This window comes from Gossypium hirsutum, chromosome A01, assembly GCF_007990345.1.
Source record: "Gossypium hirsutum isolate 1008001.06 chromosome A01, Gossypium_hirsutum_v2.1, whole genome shotgun sequence".
NCBI classification, from domain to species: domain Eukaryota; kingdom Viridiplantae; phylum Streptophyta; class Magnoliopsida; order Malvales; family Malvaceae; genus Gossypium; species Gossypium hirsutum.
The window spans coordinates 110,951,818-110,961,762 of NC_053424.1; the positions used below are offsets into that span (position 1 = coordinate 110,951,818).

At 35.3% G+C, this 9,945-nt stretch overlaps 1 non-coding gene across 1 annotated transcript; it reads right to left on the bottom strand.

Moving 5' to 3' along the window:
- Positions 1–697: 697 nt before the first annotated feature.
- LOC121208261 (small nucleolar RNA R71) lies at positions 698–804 on the bottom strand. Its single transcript, XR_005903228.1, has one exon. It is a non-coding gene; the product is annotated as a small nucleolar RNA R71 (small nucleolar RNA).
- Between the last annotated feature and the right edge of the window lie 9,141 nt (positions 805–9,945).

Sequence of the window (9,945 nt, forward strand, 5' to 3'; positions counted from 1 at the left end):
CAAGTTTTTGGCACCGTTACCGGGGAACTATGATATTAGGAACACTCAATTTTTATTACTTTAGCCATTTTACTTTATTTGCAATTTAAATTTTTATTTTCTTTTCTAATTTTTCTTTTATTCGTTCATGGCAGGTTTTTATAGTGTATGACTAGAAGAAACCCGTCGGGACCATTACTGTTTGATAGTGAGATCGATCGCACAGTTCGTAGAAACCGAAGAGAAATAAGGCAAAGCTTAAGATACATAGAGGAAGAACAAGAGGAGGATATTTCAACCACAACCGAGGAGATGGCTGAAAACCAAGAAAATCCGCTACCTCCTGCAATTGCTGCTAATCAAAATCCTGCTCCACGTACTATGTATGATTATGCTAAACCTTCTTTAACAGGAACTGAATCGAGCATAGTTAGGCCTGCTGTTGCTGCAAATAATTTTGAACTAAAACCTAACACCATTCAAATGATCCAACAGTTTGTTCAGTTTGATGGTTTGCAGGATAAGGATCCCAACGCTCACTTGGAAAATTTCTTAGAGTTTTGCGACACTTTTAAAATCAATGGCATTTCTGATGATGCCATTCGCCTAGGAACAAAGCTAAACAGTGGTAAACTAGTTACCACGAGGGTCAATCACTACTTGGGAACAAATGACTGAAAATTTTTTATTAAAATATTTTCCGCCAGCTAAAATAGCTAAATTACGTAATGATATCTCCTCTTTTGTACAGATGGATTTAGAAACACTCTATGATGCATTGGAGAGATACAAAGACTTTTTGTGAAGATACCCTCACCATGGGTTACCACTCTGGCTACAGGTTCAAACATTTCATAATGGCCTGAATCCTTCGACTCGACAGATGATTGACGCAGCCGCTGGTGGAACTATCAATAATAAAACACCTGAGGATGCTTATGAATTTATAGAAGAGATGTCACTGAATAATTATCAGTGGCAAGTCATAGGGACAAAACCAACGAAAATAGCTGGTGTTTTTAACGTCGATTCAGTCACCATGCTCTCTAATCATGTCGAACTTTTGAACAGAAAAATTGACGATTTTCTTGGTTCTTCATAGGTTCACCCAGTAATGCAGTGTGAAGCAAGTGGAGGTGGATCAAACAATTCAGAATACCCACCCTATGGCTACAACATGGAGAACGAGCAGTTAAATTACATAGGTAATAATCCTCGATCTCAAAATAATCCTTATAGTAACACTTACAATGCAGGTTGGAGGAGCCACCCAAATTTTTCATGGGGAGGCCAAGGAAATCAGAGACCACCACCACCTCCAGGCTTCCAACAACCACCCTACCAACAGGAGAAAAAATTGAACCTTGAAGAGATGCTAACAAAATTCATCTCAGTGTCAAAAACTCGTTTTCAGAATACCAAGACAGCACTTAAAAATCAACAAGAGTTGATCCAAGGGCTCGAAACTCAGATAGGTCAGCTCGTTAAATTGATATCTGAACGACCATAAGGTAGTCTGCTAAGTAACACTGAATCTAACCCAAGGGAGCAAATCAATTCAATTACCATTCAAGATGAGGAAGGGTTAGTTGCACCTGAACCAGAACTGAGGCAAGAAACTGTGGTAAGTAAAGATAAAGGTGAGGTGGACCACAATGACCAGAAACTGGTAAGTAAAGAATACAAACCTCGTGTGCAATACCCAAACGCGTTAAGGAAAGACTGCACAGAAGAACAATTGGGTAAATTCCTTAAATTATTAAAGAAGTTACATATTAACTTATCGTTTATTGAAGCTCTTTCGCAGATGCCAAACGAAGTCAAATTCTTAAAGGAGCTTTTAAAAAATAAGCGGAAGTTGGATGAGGCGTCTCATGTGGAGCTAAATGCGGTTTGCTCAGCCATACTACGAAATAAGCTGGCCAACAAATTAAAAGATCTAGAGAGTTTTACGATTCCTTGTTTAATTGGTAGCCTAGATGTTAATAATGCTTTGGCTGATTTAGGGAATAGTATCAATGTCATGCCTTACAAAATGTTCAAGCAACTAGGTCTTGGGAAACCCAAACAAACTAGGATGAGTATTCAATTAGCCGATAAAACAATCAGATTTCCTAGGGGGATTATTAAAGATGTACTTGTTAAAATTGACAAATTTATATTCCCAGTTGATTTCGTTGTTCTAGACATAGAAGAGGATAGTAGCGTTCCTTTAATTTTAGGGAGGCCCTTTTTAGCAAATGCTAGAACAATAATTGATGTTGGCACAGGTGAACTCACACTTCATGTGGGAGATGAAACAATCACCCTTCAAGCTCGTAATTCGAGTAACACATCGAAAATTGAAGGTGGTTTTATAAATCATTCTACTACAACTGACAATGTGGTGCAACCTACTTTGTAGAAAATAAGTTCGAAGAACCTACACGAGCCATGTTCAAGCAACAACAAAGGACCTATCTTTGAAGAACGTAAGCTACAAATCGAAGAACTAGATGAATGGCGGACACATAAATCGAGGACACACGATAAACCAAAACCATGCTATGACGAGCTCAATATTGACCAAATCAACTTAAGGTTGGAGACAAAGTACTACTAGATACAGCAGACCCTCGTATTGCCACTTCTGAACCTAATGGAGCAATCTCTCTTACGGTACTCAATATTTTCCCATATGGTACAGTCGAGGTAATTCATCCCAAATTCGGCACTTTTAAGGTAAACAGTACTCGTCTTAAACCTTATGTTGATAAAATTGATAGCAGGGATGAGGAGTGTAAACTCCTCGCACCACCATGACCATATACCAGAAAGGCAAGTCGAGCTTAGACTATAAATAAGACTTCTTGGGAGGCAACCAAAGCACTAACGGTGTTAACTTCCTTAAATTTTAGTCTTTAACATTTAATTCACTAACTGAGTCACTGAACACAGGATTTCCAGAAACACACGGCCAGGCACACGGATGTGCTGTAGGCCGTGCACATACCACGGGATGCAACACGGCCGTGCGATACAGTCGTGTAAAAATAGGGCAAAAACATTTCCCCAACACGGGATCCGATAAGTTTCCACGGCCGTGCGACATGGCCGTGGGCAATCTTGCCAAATTAACACCAGCGTGCAATACGACCGTGCCCACCGACCGTGGTCGAGCCTGTCAAAATAACACGGGCGTGCGCCTGTATACACGGGCGTGCGCCTGTATACACGGGCGTACGCCTGTATACATAGGCGTGCAAGAAGCCAAACAAAGATTAACACGGCCGTGCAACATGGCCGTGTACACCAATGCACCCAATTTTGAAAACCACGAAATGCACGGGCTAAAATGATGGCACAAGGGCGTGCCCCACTGCCGTGTGCCCCAATCTCTTTATAAACACCTATTATTTATTTTATTTTTATCTTTATATTTTGAAATTACTTTTTATTTCTTTTTAATACTAATTTACCTTGTGATTTTAAAATTTTTATTCTGCTATTTCTTTACAAGTAATTATGCTTCTTTATATTTCCTAATAAGTTCCTGATTCTATCACAGTTATAAAAAGCTCCAAAGCTCATCATCACTTAGGAACTAAAAACTCCACTGGAAAAGGTTCTCCACGACTGCCATGTCCTACTCGACCACGACCATAGCTACTACCAGATATAATATTCTTTTGGCGTAGGAGTTAGGGGCTAATGAACCTCTACCACCACCGGAGTATCCTCCTCCAATCTTATCATTGCCTTGGCTGATTATTCTCCATAACTCCAATTCAAGGAGTTCATTCATCATTCAAGAAGTTTCACTTCTCTCTATCTTATAATCTTATATCTATATTTTTTAATAAATCTATCTTTGTACATTGAGGGCAATGTACATCTTAAGTGTGGGGGGGTCCTTTATATCATTATCAGAAATCCTTGAATTTGGTCTTGTTCTTATGTGATCTTCTCATATCACTATTAGAATGAATTTTAATTAATTTATGATTTTTATTGATATGTCTTGAATTAAAACATAGACATTTATGCATTGATTGTTTAAACTTTAAGACATTAGGGAATCAAGCATGATAAGTTGATTTTTAAAGAATTAAAAACTTTTAGGTTACTTCCTAAGTTTAGGTATTATCTTGAATTGAAATTCACTAGTTTAAACATCAAAAGCCATAATTTTTGTGAGATCTTGAGCCTATAGAGCTTATGTTATTTCTTTTATGCTCACTTTTATTATGAGTGTGTCAGTATTGATTTGTTATTCTAGAACTTGGTTGATTATGCATGTTAAGACCACACCATTTGATTTGATATGTCGAGATGATAAAGGCACTTAGGTTTAACCCACTCACTCCACAAAAGTCTACCTTCATAATTAACACTTAGTGAACCCCTTTGAGCCTAACAAGCCATTAATTGATTTACCCTCAATATTAACCCATAACCCATTATTGTTGAAATCCCCTAATTTGATCCCTATTTTTTTCGAGATTTTATTTGAATTAATTGCTTAGCTAAGTTTTATTCTTCGTTGCAATAATTAGGTTCTATGTTATTTGACTTGTTCTTAAAAAAAATACAATACTTATATGCATATTAGTAGTAATTCGTTGTTTTTGAGCTTAAGTGTTAATTCCATATTCTGAGAAAAAGCTCATTTGTATTTAATTGATGACTAGTTATTTTTCTAGCTAGGTAATTTTTCAATTGAATCTCGATTCTAACCTTTTCTTTCAGCTTGTGACCACACCCCCTAACCAAAGCCACACTACAACCCTCTAAAGACCTTTTTGATTGATGTATCATCTCAATATATAATGGTGGAGATTTGATTTTCAAGCAAGCCTATGGTAATCACATTTCATATTGACTAATGAGTGCTTTATTTGATGTCCTTAAACACCTCGAGTAATTTGAGTGAATCTTTAGTGAAGATATTAAACTCTGTGATATTTTGATCAAAGGTGATTACTTAGATGAGGGGGGACACTTATGTTTTTATCATAAAATGCTCAACTTGGAATGTTTGAAACTTTGATTTACTTTTAGTTGAATTTTCAGTGTATGATTACTTATGGATTATTTTGAGATATTATTAATAGGGATTATAAATTGAGAAGAATATATTTTGATTGTGAGCTGAGGATTTTGCTTGAGGATAAGCAAATGCTTAAGTGTGGGGGTATTTGATAAACCGTAATTTATACATATTTTTATCCCATTCTTAGCACATTTATGGATGAATTCTCCTTAGATTTGGTGAATTTGATGCTCCTAATTCTTTAATTTCATGTTTTATACTTAGGTGAGCATAGAAGAGTAAAAACAGTAAGAAATAGGCTGAAAACAGAGAAAATAAACCCACATGGGAAATCAATATAGCCTGGACTTCCTCACACGGGTGTGTCACACGGCCATGTCCATTTGGCAGGATCGAAGCCGACTTACACGAGTAAACTACACGCCTGTGCCTATTCAATAGCCTTGACCACGGGCTGGAGCTATCGCAGACAAGCGTGTCCCTGTCGAGCCCAAGTATAGTCCTATTTGAAAAATGCCACTTTTGAGGGATCTTAGGCATTCTAAAGCCTATTTAAACACTTGAGGAGGCACTTAGAATAGACACACGGAGTAGGAGGCAAGAAATTACTCAAGGGAAGCCGATTGGTCCATCTCAAAAGCCGGATTCATCGTCAAGACTGAAGATCTCCCTTCAATTTCCATTCAGGGGTTTTGGGTTTTCTTTATGTTTTGTATTCATTATTCTTCTGAGATGTTTTATTTTATATTTATGAACTAAACCCCCTAAATACCTAAGGGGAATGAAACCTAAGACAAATCTTGTTATTATTATCTGAATTGTATGATAAATATTTAACTTGTTCTTAATTATATGTTCTCAATTCTTGTTTTAATATTCCAAGATATTGATTCAAGTTAATGCTCTTATTTAGAGGAGGAATAGACTCTGCCTAAAGAGTAAATTTTTCGTAATTAAGCGGAGTTGTTTGCATGCCTAGAGATAGGGTGACAAGATTTTGCCGGATTAGGGTGAAACCTAATAAGGGAGTCCATAGATCGAGTTAATGCAACACTAGGTGTTAATTAGAAAGAGATTTCAATTAATCAACCTAGGGTTAGATATTATTAGTCTCGAGAGAGATAATAATATAACTTAGGGATTTTTACAGATCAAGTCAAATGAATAAATCGTCTGATTCAGAGTCAAATAACAAGTGAAGTCTAGGTGGATTTTTCCTTGCGTATTGTCTTAATCAGTCGAGTTTTCCCAAAAGCTTTTTCCCAATTTTATCTTTGTGCACCCTTAGTTTAGTTAATTAGTCTAGATAAACAAATCCCTTAATTTTTAGGTTAGATAATAAAAAGAAAGTAATTACTAGTACTTTTGGTTCCTTTGGGTTCGACAATCCGGTCTTGCTAAAGCTATACTATTGTTCGATAGGTACACTTGCCTTCATCGTGATAATAGTTCGTTCCAAGAACGATTAATTATAAATTTTTAAAACCTATCACGAATATCACGTATCAGACATCTTCTACACACTTTATTAACTTTCTCGCTTTGCCCAAAAGGGTTAGTAACTACTACTTCGTACTTTGTAGGTTCTACTGATAACTCTTTCTCTTTCACTAATGTAATGCATATGTATGAATGTGTAGAGCCAGGATCAATTACTGCAATTACAAAAGAATCAAATAAAGAGAATTTACCAGAAATTACATCAGAAGCATATTCCTCTTCTCGTGTTCTGATAGCATAAATCCAAGGTCTCTGGGATTCAAATCTATCAGCTATTTCTCTCACAGATCTTGTACGACTACCAGTACCACCAGAAATTCCAGGTCATCTACCTCTTTGTGGAGTCGAACTACCTCTCGCAGACTATTCTGTAACATTTTCTGATGCCTTTGGACAATCTCTGATCAAATGATCTTTCAATCCACAACGAAAACAGGCTCGAGAATTCAGTCTACATTCTCCCCAATGATATCTTCCACAATGCTCACATGACGGTGGTGTTGGTTTTCTTCTGGAACCCCTAGTACTAACCATAGAGGTCGCCTGCTGAGTTTGTCTTGTTTGACTTCAAGATATTTGCCCAACAGTAAAAGAAGTGTATCGGGAATCTCTAGAATCCCTCACTCTTTTTGAAGAAGGTGGTGGTGCTAAACTAGTTGCTAAACTCTTCCCAAAACTCTTCTCTTTCGATCGAGCTAACCCTTCTTCCAATTGTTGAGCTCTATCAACCAAAATAGGAAATTCTTGTAGATGTAATGTGTCGAAACCATTTTTAAATCGAGTTTAGGAAAATGGGAATCGACTTTAAGAAAAACGAAAACGGGAGTCGCCACCGATCTTTTTAGGTGTGATTGGATCACCTTATAAAATGTTTTGTTTTAAAACATTAATTTTGGTCTACGAAAGTCGAAAAAATGGATTCAGGAGTCGGTTACGTACGAGGAAAGGTTAGCACCCTCGTAACGCCCAAAAATTGGTACCTAATTGATTATCAAGTGTCTTTAATGTCGAAAATTTGAAAGTTTTAAGATGCAAACCTCTTTTAATTAGAATGTCTCAATTTGAAAATTAAGGCTCACTTATTTCAAACGAGTCAAAACATCACATCCAGTAAGTTAGGACGCAACATTTTAAAACCTTCGAAACTAAGCTCGTCTTTCGAAAATTTCTATCTCGAAACAACAAAACGCCATATCCAGTAAGTTAGGACACTATGTTTTGAAATCTCGAAATAATTGTTTAAGTTTGAAAACTCAAAATCACTTAGAAGGGTGCTTGACTATTCTAATTCAACGAGAAAAGTCGCAACCCAGTAAGTTAGGGCACTACCTTTCTCGAAGTTTCCAAACATCAAGCATTGCCTTTTATTTTTTATTTTTAAAAAAACCTTGGAATATTATTTTAAATGACGTTTTAGGATGACATATTAATACATCATGAATCATAGATGTACAAAATATTCTAACATTTCCATACAAACATAAATAATATCATTAAGACAAAACTAAATAACATGAACATACGTTTAATGAAAAAAATCATACTAGGGTAAATATAAGATAATAAACAAATAAAAACATGAATAAACTAAAAGAAAAACATAATACATGCAAAAATTATACAACAATATATATCATAAAATAGCACATAAAAGAAATAATTAAACATAGCATATAAAAAAAATGGAACTATGCACAAATAAGATAAATGACATATACTAAAAAAATGAATAAATAGAACATTTACAAATTATAAAAATATAATGCAATAGTTCAAAATACATGAAATGATAATATAATATATATACATGCATAGAAAATATATATTTGAAAATAAACTATATAAAAAGGTTAAATATTATAATATATAAAATACATAATCAAATGTATAAAAGATAGGAATAAATATACATATTTGAAAAATGAAGAAATTAAAATAAAAAAAAAGGTTGAAAAACTAAGATAGACGAAGAATAAAATTAGAACAAACCACAGAGAGTAAGAACGCAAGAGGGAGAGAAATTTGAGTGAATGCTCTCAAGAATTCTTATTGCTTCCCAAAACTCAAGTGATTTACAATGAAGGGAGAGGCCTCTATTTATAGTTGAGCCTCCCCAAATTTAACGGTACAGATCAATTACATCAACGGTTAAGACGGTTAAGATTAAAGGATATCTACAAATTAAATCTCCAAGATTACAAGATCATATCTTCAAGATTGCATATCATATCATATCATATCTAAGATTATATCATATCTAAGATTGCATATCATATCTAAGATTGCATATCCTTAAAGATTATATTTCCATATAAGTCAAGCTTGTAGATGGACCTTAAATCTTTTCAAGTAATGGGCCATTCTGATCGGGCCAAATTATATTTGTAATTCTGGACTGAACTTGGACTTCATTTTTTTTTGGGTTTATTATATTTTTGTTTTTGGATTTATTTCTGGGCCCGGGCAAAATTGAGTGTTTACATAATGGTATAAGAGGAACATAAATTTCGTCATTCAATCCCCACTTAATTCTCCTGTAGATATCTGCTTCATTTGCTACTAATTCATTGGCATATTTACTCAATCTGATAAATTCACGTTCGTATTCAGTAACTAACATGTTCTGCTTCAAATCCAGAAATTCTCTTTTCTTCTTCTCAAGATAAAGTTGACTCACATATTTCTTTCTAAATTCAAACACAAAGAAATTCCAATTAATTTTATCTGCAAGATGAATATTCATGACAGTGGTCCACCATTAGAAAGCCTCATCCTTTAATAAAGATATTGCACATTTCCACTTTTCATCCCCTGTACACTGCAATTCTTCAAATATCCTTTGACTATTCTCTGACCATTTTTCAGCTTCAGTTGGGTCATCATCTTTCTTTCCTTTAAACTCTTCAGCTCCAAATTTTCTTGTTTTCTCCAAAGGAGATCGATGACTAGTTACAGACAGTTGTGGTTTTGAAATAATATGAGTAGGAGGTGGTGGAACAAATGGAGCATTATTAGTTCTTACAGCTTATTGCAATAACTAATTCATTGTCTGTAACAAGGCTGCGATTGGAATTTATTCTCTAGGCAGTATTGACTCAGTTTCAGGTTGAGTTACTTCTTTCAATTTAGGCTTCCTATCATCCCCTAAGTTTACCGATTCACTTCAAGCTTGGGCTCTATGTTGATCTCTTTCCCTATCAAGGTTTGACACCCTACTCTTTACTTCATATTCTTACTCTTTACGAGGTCTATTTGACATCTTTAAGTTCTACAATATTCATAAATTATGCAATTAAATAACTAAATCTTATCTCATCACATCAATATACAAAATGGCATGTACTGTAACACCCCAAACCCAACCCAGACGTTATTGCCGGATCTGACGTGTCACATTGAAGTTTTTAAGAAAACCCATGCCTCCTTCAACGTCC